At 44.3% G+C, this 12,697-nt stretch overlaps 1 pseudogene; it reads left to right on the forward strand.

Moving 5' to 3' along the window:
• The window catches only part of LOC136137337 (lipoxygenase homology domain-containing protein 1-like), a 91,190-nt pseudogene that overhangs the window by 20,383 nt on the left and 58,110 nt on the right, over nt 1-12,697 (forward strand).

Genomic DNA, 12,697 nt, shown 5'->3' on the forward strand with positions numbered 1-12,697 from the left:
TTCAACAATGTTTGTACTGTGTGTGGGAATTTGAAACCAGGCTAGGTTTAGTGCTAGCATTATTATATTCGTAAAGTCCCTTACCAACTAGAATGGTTGCTGAGATAAGGATGTCCAAGCTGATGATTAGCATTTGCATTTATTGATGTTAGAAATTGCATTTCGGCTTAGATTTTACTTTATGTTTTTTAGTTATTTATAGAAAAAAGGCTGTGCATGTGTTAATATGGACAGAATTTTATTAATGTTCTGGAATCACTTAGTAACTTTAAGGGATCTCAAAAGGTCTGTGTCTTACAATAAGCCCTTAAGTAATAGAGCTTGAAATGGCATTCTAAGTGGAAAATTATCCATTAATTCCAGAACTTGGCAGGGCATATATGAATAACAGAGGCTAATAGTTTTAAACTGACGATTCTAATTAAGGATGGAAGTGTTGAAATTCCTTTGTTAATAATATTAGCCATGTAGTCGATATAAGTGTTACAGAATATAGTGAAGTTACATTATACAGCAGAGGTGTTTACCTAGGAGTTTGGTAGATATAGTTTATCAGTGTAATTTTGGTTAAAATAAACTATTATAAGGTGGTTTTTCTGGTTATTATTTCTGTGGTTTTAGTTTTTTCTTATGGCCTCACTAAAATGTCTTCTTTTTTTAACATCTTTATAGGAGTATAATTGCTTTACAATGGTGTGTTAGTTTCTGCTTTATAACAAAGTGAACCAGCTATACGTATCCATATATCCCCGTATCTCCTCCCTCTTACGTCTCCCTCCCACCCTCCCTATCCCACCCCTCTAGGTGGTCACAAAGCACCGAGCTGATCTCCCTGTGCTATGTGACTGCTTCCCACTAGCTATCTATTTTACGTTTGGTAGTGTATATATAAGTCCATGCCACTCTCTCACCTCGTCCCAGCTTACCCTTCCCCCTCCCCGTGTCCCCAAGTCCACTCTCTACGTCTACGTCTTTATTCCTGTCCTGCCCCTAGGTTCTTCAGAACCTTTTTTTTTTTTTTTTTTAGAATCCATATATATGTGTTAGCATACGGTATTTGTTTTTCTCTTTCTGACTTACTTCACTCTGTATGACAGACTCTAGGTCTGTCTTTGTTTTTACAGTACTAATGTGGATTAATCACAGACCTTAGTTCGTGAGACAGTATCATTTGTCTGTGAATGATCCCCTTTTATTTCATTTTTAAATTCTGAAGAATATGATCTTTAATATGTCTTGGGATATTGTTACCGAAAGTGGGGTCCCTGCTCTGTTTCAATATGATTCTAGAAATACATTGATAGTCTTATAGTTAGGTGAATAAGCTAGTTTATGGTGTGGCAAGAACCTTGAGAAGTTAGGAAGTCTAACCTGATGAGGCAGGGTTCCCTTGTGGTTCAGTCCTGAGGAGCAACCGTGAGTCTTAGATTTTGAAAGTGTATGAAGCACATTTACATAATTCATCCCTTTTTATGTTGCTGCATAAAATATGCTATTTCAGTGTAATGGTAGAAGGAAAGGAAAAGGAAGGAATCAGCTGAGCTAATTTCATTTTGGGGTGATTAATAATAAGTACAGTTAGGTACCATCACTAACCCTGTGCCATGTTTAATGAACTCCCACAATTACCTAAGACATATTTTCCAAAGCTTGACACCGTATAAACATAAGTATAATTCTCTAGGTAGAATCACTGCCCGAGTAAAACTGCATTTCTGAGTTAGACTGGACTTGGTCATGAGATAATATTTTTAACGTACATTGCTGGATTGAATTTTCTAACTTGTCAGTGCCTTCTGTGTAACGCTCTTATAGCTAGCCACTATACTAAACCCTCTTATTAATGCCAGTAAGTTTATATTAATCCTATAATAATAAGTACATTTAAATTCTAATTCTAATAAATTTTCACAAGATACTTTTGAACGATCTGGGAAAACAGCCATATCACATGTGAATGGTCATGCACCTTTTCTTGTCCTAAGATGCTGTCTAGGTCCCTGGTACAATGTGGAGAAGCAGTAATGGGAACATTAGTAGTGAACACATACAGGATTTGCCATGTCGGTGCTGAGTGTTTTAGATATACTCATTTATGTAATCCTCACAATAACCCATGAGGTAGATAGTATCACTGCTCCATTTTACAGGTGATGAAACTAAAGGACAGAGAAGCTTTTTGTTTGTTTGATTTTTTTTAGCTTGCCTGAAGTCACACAGGTGGCAAATAGCAGATTTAGAATCTGAATCCAGATGGTTTTGACTCCATAGCCTGTACTGTTCTTGCTTTAAAGGAACGCCTTCTAACTTCCCACGGACATTAAGAATGCGTGTGTTTATGTGTCTGTATATATCATCTATATCTTTGGATTTACTTTGTTGTGTTATTTTTCTAACTTATTAGGCCATATTTTTGGTTTTTTAGCTTTCAACCTCATTCCGGGCCCAAGTGAAAGTATGTTTTTAACTGTCGGGGAGATTATTATCGTTATTGTTATTATCCTTATTAATCTCTTTTCCACCTAGGACCTTTGTGGAGACAAATTGTGTTTCTGCTAAACCCCCTTTGCTGACAGTTATTTGCTGGCCCACCTCTCACCAAGGCTGCAGCCCCTTTGGGCTCACTTCTAAAGTTGCCAGGCTGGCCTGCTCCCACCCACTCGGGAGCCCAGCCCGGGGCCTCAGCACCTCCACAACAGGTCAGCCGGGCTTTCTTTTTTTAAATTTTATTTATTTTATTATTTATTTGGTTGTGCCGGCTCCTTAGTTGCGGCATGTGGGCTCCTTAGTTGCGGCATGCCTGTGGGATCTAGTTCCCTGACCAGAGATTGAACCCGGGCCCCCTGCACTGGGAGCACGGAGTCTTACCCACCGCGCCACCAGGGAAGTCCCTGGCCGTCTTGATTTCAACTGTGCTCACCCCTTGGTTTCTGCCGATGGCCCCTTTTATCGTTATTGTTATTTGGCACTGGGGATTTTTTCTTAACTTCCTTGGGAATGAAATAATGAACTAAAAAGTTTGGGGTTTTGAGTTTTTGTGTGTGTGTGTTTTTGCCATTAATTTGGAATCTAATGGTGTTATAGTGCAGGGCGGGGGTGGGGGTGGGTGAGGGGATGGTGGTGGTGGTAAAAATCTCATCCCAGGAAACTGGCTCAGAAGTATTAGAAACTGGTCTTAAGTCAAGCAGTTAGTGAAAGAAAGAACTCAGTGCTTAACCATTATACTAAACTGCTTCACTGGAAATGGCTCTGCTTCCTGCACGCCCTCAAGGGTTTCTGACTTGAGGGACCGTACCATTCTTGGAGCACTTACTCATTTGTTTACAGGCAATGCCGACTCTTTGTAGCATGATGGTTAGCAACTTGGCGGATTATCTGTGGTAAATAGATTAAAATACTTCCTGTCTTCGTGATTGTACTCTCCATATATGCTCACTGGCCTCACAGCCCACGTGGCATCTGCTCTGGGGAAGAAACTGAAGTTTAATTATTAGCCTCAGCTGAGCATAATTAAGAACATAAACCATCCTATGAAATCCTCCTGCATCCCGAATTTAATGTCGATGGCTTGGGATTGCCCCCAGCTCCCGTCACTTACGGCACAGTTTTCAGTGGCCGTGTGGACAGTAACGAGCTCCTGCGTCAGAACCTTCTGCCCGTGCCAGTCTGGCTTCCTGGAGAGGAGGACACAGCGGGGGTGCCTGGGAACCGGTGGGGGGGTGCGGTTAGGGGCCAGCGTCGCAGAGAAGTGCCCTCAGTGTGTGCAGTGGACGTGCCAGCGAAGCCGCCTCTGGGCTTGCCTCACCGGCCCTGACACACACAGCCTGCAACCGGGTCATCAAACTCCAGGGACTAATGGGCAGGAGGGGGCCGTGTGTGAAGAGGTGTGGAACCCGAGGAGGAAGGTGAACCTACCGCGCTGTCCTCAGCAGAGGCTAGATGTTTGCTGGGACTTGCTGTTCGGTGCCCGGAACCTTCGGCGTGGGTCTAAGGAAGAGCTAAGTGAGCAGCCACGAAGAGGACACAGGGCTTCCCAGGCCCCTGCTTGGCTTTCGCCTCATTTTCTCCTGCCATTAAATAGCCAGTGTTTGGCTAGTCATTCATGTGCCATTGATTCTAGAATATTTGTCCACGCCTTTCCCTCACTGAGACAAAAACCCCGTAATTCAACACAGTAATTGGAGTGGATTTGACGTTAGCACAGAAATCCTGTGATCTCAGCATCTTCAGGATATCCAATGCAGACACATTGCCACAAAGAGCCTACTTTCAACCAGCTTGTGTTTAGAGATAATTCACAGAGAGCATAGTACGCTTTGGGGTGAAATAAATCAATCAAGTGGTTCTTACTTAATCTGAGGCAAGGTTTCTCAACGTTGAGACTGTTGACATTTGGGGCTGGATAATTCTTTGTTGTGGAGACTGTCAAATATATCACAGGATGTTTAGCTGCATCCCTGGCCTCTACCCACTCCATGCTAATAACGTTCAACCCCAGTTGTGACCATAAAAAATGTCTCCAGGCATCACCAGCTGTCCCCTGGAAGCAAAATCAGCCCCCTGTTGGGATCCACTGAACTAGAGAATAGTGGTTCTGTTGGAAAAGGGGGCTGAGGGGTGTCGGAAGGGGGCAGACTGCATCTGCTACAAATGTTTGCAGTTATAACGTTTCCTGTCCCATATACTCTTCCAGAACCTTGCCGATTCCTCATCAGAAGGTGGAGTCACCTGGACAAACTTTTAAGACTCCCTCAGCTAAGCGTGTGGGGCAGAAGTTACGCTGTGTGACATTTCTGCTGTACACTGCAGGTCCTGAAAGGCGATGTCGCTTCTGCCTGGCTCTGCCTCTCTCTCTGGGGCTGTTTGGAACCCAGCCCTCATGCTACGGGGAGGCCTAGACCACATGGAGAGGTCTGCTTGCGGAGACACAGAGGCTGTTGCCCTGAGCCCTGGCGGAGCTTCCAGTCAGGTAAGAGCCATCCTGGAAGCAGATCCCCCCGCCCGCAATGGAGCCGTCCCAGCTGACACCGTGTGGAGCAGGGAAGAGCCTTCGCTGCCGAGCCTGCCCCAAACTGCGGACACATTGGCAAGAGCAGCGATCGTTGTTGTCTTACGGCATCAAGTTTAGGGTGGTTTGCTTCACAGCAGTCGATGACCACAGCAGCAGAACTGGCAGAGGGTAGCTCACGGAGAGGTGCGTACCTCAGTCAAGACTTGACTTCTACGTAGAATGAAGGTCATGGCTTGCTGTTCCAGTGACTGGTGTACAGCGATGTGCTTCTGAAGGTAGGTTTGGACCTAGTAAACTGCCCGGCGATCAGAACACAAAGTACTTGAGAATTGTTAGCAAATAGCCACAGGGAGGCCTCTAGGTCAGCCAAAGTGAGGTGGTGGTGAGCAGAGGTGGAGAGGCACGGGGAGAATTAGCAGCGAGTGTGAGTCTGAGGGGGATTTTGTGATAGGACGCCTCTGACGAGAAGCTGGAATCCAGGCTGAGGCTGGTCACAGGGAACCTGGGCACCTGACAGGAACTTGCCGTTTAACTGTGATGCCGTCTTCCCTGCCAAGGGTCAAGGTTTGAAGTGGAGCTGAATATACCCCCCAGAGGGGCAGGGGGTTCGTGGTAAACTGCCCTAGAGAACAGTCATTCTACCTGAATAGTGACATGTAACGGGTTCCAGCGTGCGGAGAGGCTACTGACCATCTTGGTTAATAGCGTGATTCTAATCGTCATGGCACCACTTACTCCCTGCATGGCTTGGGTAAATCACTGTATTTCCCTGTGTCTCAGTTCCTTCTTTTAACACGAAGACAATCATAGAAACGATCAGGCTGCCGTGAAGATTAGGTAAAATTATATCTGTAAAGCGCTTACACAGACCCTGGTGCATCTCATGTGCGCAGTAGATGCTCATTTTTAATCTCCTTTCCCTGGTGATGAGATGTGTCATGGGTCTTGAGCATCTGACAGCAGCCCCACTGGGCCAGCATCTGGGCTGGAGAGGGGAGCAGGCTGCATCGCTGTCCGCGGTCTCTGGCGCTGCTTCCCCACTTAGAACTGGGGTGTCCTTCACCACAGCAATACACACTGAACAGGACCTGAGAGACGACAAGAGATTCCCCCTAATCCGACATCAGTATGAAATAGATAATAGATTCATTGCTGATAGTGTTCTATGGTTGTTTTCCGGACTTAAAGTGGAGAATATTAAGCATTGTTTGAAACCATTTTATTCTCGGAAGCATAACCGTTTCTAATTCAGAATCAAATGTTTCCCAACTCCTGTGGTAGTCAGCATGTAATTTCCCTATGGCTTTACGTGTATAATAGGATTAATAATATTTGTCTCTTGGAAGAATAAAAATATTTGTAAAGTACTTAAAAATTTCCAAAAAATCTCATGATCCTCTTATGAGGTTGTATTTTGAAGGACTTGTGAGTTTATATACATAGAACTGTTTGGAGATAAAATTATCAAAATTAGAATAAAGTAATAATTGTTTTATTTACAATGTCTTTGCCAATCTTATTGAAATGTATTTACTTACCCTTCAAAATTTGGGTCATACGAGGTCAATATTGTTTCTATTATCTTTGTGCTAATAACAAGACCAATTATGAGGTAAATAACAATGTCCTTGTCCTTTGTACAAAAAATAACACTAATGACATATCATCAGAAAGACTTGTTCTTTGTTAATTGAGAAATATTTTTATATTGTGCTGAAACATTCCTAATAATACCTTGAATGCCCTTCCTCACCCATGAGGTCTTTACTTTTCAAAATACTTCTTAACAGATCCCTAGATGTTGTATGCATCTTTTACTCATTCTTTGTCTGAGAGGCTACTGTGTGCTGGTGTTGTGCTAGGCGTTGGGGACACAGGGACATTTAAGATAGAAACGTGCCCTTCAGGGGGTGGGAGGCATGGAGAGGTGGCGTTAATTTACTTGTCTAAGGGCTGAAGTGTGCCCGGGTCCAGGAGAGCAGGGACAGGCTTCATTCTCGTGAGTGGGAAGGGCGTCTGGAAACGCTCCTTAGAGGGGGTGACCTTGAGCTGAGCCCGGGGTCAAAGGTGTTCACGGGGGCGTGTGGGGGGCGTGTGGGGGGGAGGAGAAGAGGTAGGGGAGGGACATCCTGGCTGAGCCTGGAGGTGGGAAGGGGCCCTCTGGATGGCTGGAGGGTGGAGCAAAGCAAAGCCGTCCTGTGAAGGGGCCTCGGGGGTCGGAGGCTGCTTTCGGGGGTGCTGCGGCTCGGCGGGTGTCAGTATCACCAGCAGAGTTGACTTAAGCATTTCACAGGCTTGCCGATCTGTAAGTAAGGTTAAAATGCCGCCGTGGAAGTAAAGATGGGGAAAGGCCCCTCTCAAGGAGCCACGGGACGGTGGGTGGAAGGAATTCTTGGATTCACCACGTGGCGTCTGGGGGACGCTCCCCTGGGGGCTTCGGGGTGGAGGCGGATCTGTTTAACTTCAGGGCCTGCAGTTCTCTTTCTCTTCCATCTCCCCTGAGCCGAGGCTCCCCTTCACCTAGCAGGCGCTGCGCAAGCGTCTCTGCGGCGGCGTGGTACCCGTCTTCATAGGCTGGCCCCACCTTCCCTTCCCGTAACCAGGCCCGCGGAGGTGCATCTGAACAGGTGCACTGGGTTTTGTTACCTTCACTGCGTCTCCCTGTGATGCTTGGGTACGTGTCAGGGGCATGCGCTGCTGTGTGTGTGTCATCAGGCAAAGTGTGCCAGTCCCACAGTGTTTATTGTGCTTTGTGGAACAGCAGGCAGCTTGAAGACTTTTCCCTCGGTATGTGAACAAGCAAGTACGTGGTAAGAGCTTAATTTCCATGCATCCTCCCTACGTTTCTTTGAGTATTCATTCAGTGGAGAGTTGCCAAGTAACTGAAACCGTGTCTAGACACAGAAGTTTCTATACTCAACCACAGGGACAATTTTCTGAGCCACCAAGTCAAGTCCATGCACCCCTGTAACAGAATGCACAGAATAAGGTAAAGATGAAGTGCTCAGATCTAAGAAAGGGCTTTGAACTCCACCAGCTACAGGGACTTTGTTCACCAAAGTAACTCGCTCATGCCTTCCTGAAGATAAACCTCCAATTAGTAAGAAAATTTGGAGAGGAAAAAGTTAACAGCAGGCCTGCAATCTGTTTTGTTTTTTCCCCTTTACCTGGGAAATGAAAGGGATGCCTCAGTCAAATTCCTTGCATACATGCTAACAATCAGACCTCCTGGAAAAAAACACAAACGGTATCTGTAAGTAAAAAGATAATTGAGAGCTCCTGCCTGTGAAATTGGTCTCAACAGCTGCTCCAGTTTTTTCTGCCCAAGAAACCACCCCAAAACTTAGTGGCTCGAAACAGTGATTTATTGTTATCTTTCCGTAGATTGATGTGGCTCAGCTAGGTGGGTTTGCCTGGGTGGACCTCCTGTGATTTCAGCCCGCTAGTTCTGCAGCGTGCTTATCTGAAAGGCCGGCGTGGGTGCTCGCCTGGAGTTACCTACCTGCCTGAAGCCTCGCTGTGTGCCTCCGGGGGCCACGAGAGAGTGTTCTGACAGACCCAGGCTGACTTGGACTCGCAAGTCCCAGAATGTCACTTTTGCTGCGTTGTATTGGCCAAGGGCAGCCCAGACTCACGGGGAGGGAAAGAGACTCCACCGCTTTACAGAGCAGTAGGGTGGTCACGTTGCAGAAGAGCAGGTGGGTTGGGAGTTACCAGCGAGGAGCTCTCTAAATCATGCAGTATGACACAGCAGGATACGCCTGGTTTGTCCAGGCTGCCTGTTGTAAATAAACCTGGTGGTTGTGGATTGGGGCATGCTTGGAAACTGTTGCGTGAGCTGGGAAATCGATGGGGCGTGATGGCTCTGCATTGCCTCCTTTATATCCCACACGTTCAGTCTGAACCAGCACATGTTCTGCTGCGGGCTGGAGAGGACCTGTTTGAGTTGCATTGGTCACCTAGGGCAGGCGTCAGCGAACTTTTATGATCAGGAGCTGACTAGGATGCATCTTAGGCTTTGCAAGCCGTGTGGTCTCTGTGGCAGCTACTCAGCCCTGCCATGTAGCACAAGAGCTCCCACGGACAATCCACACACAAACGAGGGTGCTGGCGCCAGAGACACTTTAATGACAAAAACAGGCGGCAGGTTGGATTTGGCCAGTGAGCCATAATTTGCCAACCCTGGTCTATGATCTTTCCAAAGGAAGAGCACTTAGCTTGTGGTTTGCTAGTGAATCACTGGTAAGCTTGGTATTAGGTGAGATCTATAAACTCTGTTGAGTCCGATTTCCTGATTTGACTCACGTGGTCCCTTAGAGCCTCTTGAATGTCCATCACAAGGCTTGTACGTAATATGGACACTTAATATCTGTAAACCAGCTGGTTAGCAAGTATTATGGAATTCCCATTGTTGGCATAGCTTTGTATCCTGAAGTTCAGGATTTTCTAGTTCAATTGTATATGTACTTATTGCCCTTAGGTGCATAGGAATGTCAAACGACAGAGCCTATACTTTTCATTGTTAAAGTGGAAGTTCCCGTTAAACCTTACTTCCTTATTGACAAGAAATCCAAACTTACTACGGGCTATTTAGAGATCATAAAGTATATCTAGACTTCTTTAAAAATATTTTTGACACAAAAGGAAAATAAGCCTACTAGGACGAAGTCTCCAAGAATTTTTTTCTTTTTTCTGTAGCAGGATTTAGTGTCTTCCCCAAGTTAAGGTCAAAAGCCAACAAAAAGAGAATAAAATGGGACAGTCTGAGGTAGATTATCAACAATGGCATTTTTTAAGCCTTTCAAAACACTGGTAAACATAAGAAATACTTAGACTTCAATTACATGAAATTCTGTTTCTTCCTTTGGGAGTTTTGAGTTAATAGAAATGATTTCTAAAGGGGTTAACAGATGACAGTATTTTTGGGTATGATTCCTTGGTTGAATAGATAGCAGCTACAAGGAAAGAAAAAAGAAAGAAAAACTTGTATAGACAGAATATCTGAACTCATGTTCTTTTGATTTTTTTGGTGAAAAAGTTTCACAAATTACAGAAAAAAACTTGTAACTGTGACACATATTATAAGCAATACAAAAATTATGAACATATTTTTAACTGATAAAAATCAACTGTTTCTCAGGACAGTAGAACTTTTAAATACAGACTCAGAGTGTTCCTCTATGTTATTTTCTACGAATGTTCCTATTTTGTATTTTAGATACTGAGACATTCTTAGAGAAGTTAAGCGATCATATTTTAAAAGTATATTATAGAAATATTGGAAAATACTTACTTTCCTCCAGTGGTAGAAAAGAAAATTATGCCCAGGAAAACTTGAAAATCAACAAAAATCATCACATTAGATATTTCATTAGTAACCCCATCTTTAAAGCTCATGTCCTGGTGACATGCTAATTCCAAAAGGGAAGAACACAAGAGTATTATATAAATCCATGGATCATTGTTGTTTGCCTCTGTTTTAGTAAACAAGACATCCAAGCTGATGTGCAAACTCATTCCTGACCTTCTCCCCATGAAAGCATGATGCCAGGTCCCAGGGCAGGCTCAGGTGGCAGGGAAGGAGATGAGGATGAGATGGGAAAGATCTAGAAAAAGGAAAGAGAGTCTTTAACTTCTTGAATTATTCATCAGAACCCAGGTGGAAAGCTTTCTGTAAGAATCGATATCGTGATAGGATTCTCAGTGGAATTATAGTTTGAAATTTGCATGTTTCCTATTTTCCTATGTGAATAACCGTTCCTCAAAGCATACGTGCCACAGGGTAGAAGGGGCGGAGGGGTCCTTTCTCAGGTCTGTACTCCTGGGCCATCTTGGCACCAAGCCTTAAGCTCCGCCTTCATTATCAACTCTAACATTACACAAAATTTACTTGACACAAGTTGTGTTAAAGCAATCAGATATATCAGTGATCTTTGTGGACACATTGGGGAGGGGAGAGTAGCATTATGTATTGAAAGGAAGATAACGTCTTGGAGACGTTGCTGAGAACTCAGGTGTCCGGGTTGGTGGTGGGTCTTAATCACATTTTGAAAATGTAAAAAATACTCACAAGGTGGTGTGTGTTCATGGAGCCTTTGGAAATAACTATAAAGACGTCTTTAAATTGTCCCTGCAATCCAGGGATGACCCATGATGAGTAGACTGTGTGCCCTGCATAGATTTCCAGCCGACAGGACCTCATCCTCTGTTACGCCTGACTGCCTGGTGCGCCTCAGCGTCAGAGGGTTTACTGCTGCGGGGTTGATGGTATAGTTTTCCAAAGTGCACCAAATGATCAAATAAATACCATCTCAATTCGTCTTTCCAGCTAAACAATCGTAGAAAAAGCTGCAGATCTTTTAAAAACATGTTTTCTGTCATTCTCTGCTCGCTCAGCCTTCCTGTGTTCCCAGCACCACCAGGGCAGGGAGCTCAGCCATCCATTCTGCTTACATGATATGTTGTCTTTCATTATTTCAAGTCCCTCTTTTCTTCATCCTCCGTCTCCCAAACCCAACTTCCTTTGCTGGGTCCTACATACAACATTCCAACCCTTAGGGGACTCCAGTATTTTTCCTTGAAAAAATTTTTAGCTCTTTTTGCTTTGTTTTTAGGTCTTCTGCATCGTCTCCATGATTCTGCTCGGATCTCTAAAGTGTGTCACCAGCCCCGGCTTGAAAGGGTGACTCCTAGTGCAGATAACGCCGTCATGTTAGGCTGTCAGCATGTCTGTCACCCATTCCCACCCGCACATCTGACAGTGACGCCTAAATGGATTCCTAAATCCGCCAGCCAGACACCTAGTGCTAAATGCCCCCAAGTGTCTGTTGTCGTGAAAAGCCCACTGCTTATTTGCTTTGCAATTAAAATGCTATGAGATTGCCAAAACGTTTCTACATGCTCCCTTCCGAAAGGGAGTCCATGATTAGCAATGAGTTTAATACTTCTTAAGTTCACAAATTACTCATTTCATAGCTAAGTAGATTACGCAGAATTCCTCATTTCCTAATATCAATGTGGTTTTCCTCCACAATTCCATATTGATTTCCTTTCTCCTTTGCAGAAGGAGATTGGAAGGTGACTGTTGTCACTGGGGATCTTGAGAATGCCGGCACCACGGCAACAGTATCCCTTTATGTCTATGGAGAAACGAGATGTTCGGGTCCTATTATTTTGGGATCTGGGAAACACCAGCTGTTTAACCCCAACCATGCAGATATATTCAAGGTAAAATTGATATAACTTTCTAACTAAGACATATTACAATACACATTCTCAAGATAGAATAGAGAAAAGTTTTGTTTGTTTGCTTTGGTATTGCGTTTGCATTACATTTTCTCGGTAAACATGAAATCTTTTATCCTGAGGGAGCTGGGAAACAAGAATAATGACGGGAATATAAGACTTTTGTTTCTCCCTCGCTTTCTGTTTGTATAAAGCCAAAAAGTATGTGAACTTTAGAAAGTTAAAGAATTAGAGTGAAAACATTTACTCCTAATCTTGCCATCAAGTCAGATGTTTCCATTTGGAATATCCGTTTTGGTCCTTTTTCTGTATCCGTGGAGTACGATGCTATGCTGGAAAGGTGGTCCAGCCTCCACCAAAGGTGGTCCAGGCTAAAACACGGTCTGAGGGATCAGATGGCCAAGATTCAAATGCTGACCCTACCTCTTACTAGCATGCTGA

This window comes from Phocoena phocoena, chromosome 17 (assembly GCF_963924675.1).
Source record: "Phocoena phocoena chromosome 17, mPhoPho1.1, whole genome shotgun sequence".
Lineage (NCBI taxonomy): Eukaryota > Metazoa > Chordata > Mammalia > Artiodactyla > Phocoenidae > Phocoena > Phocoena phocoena.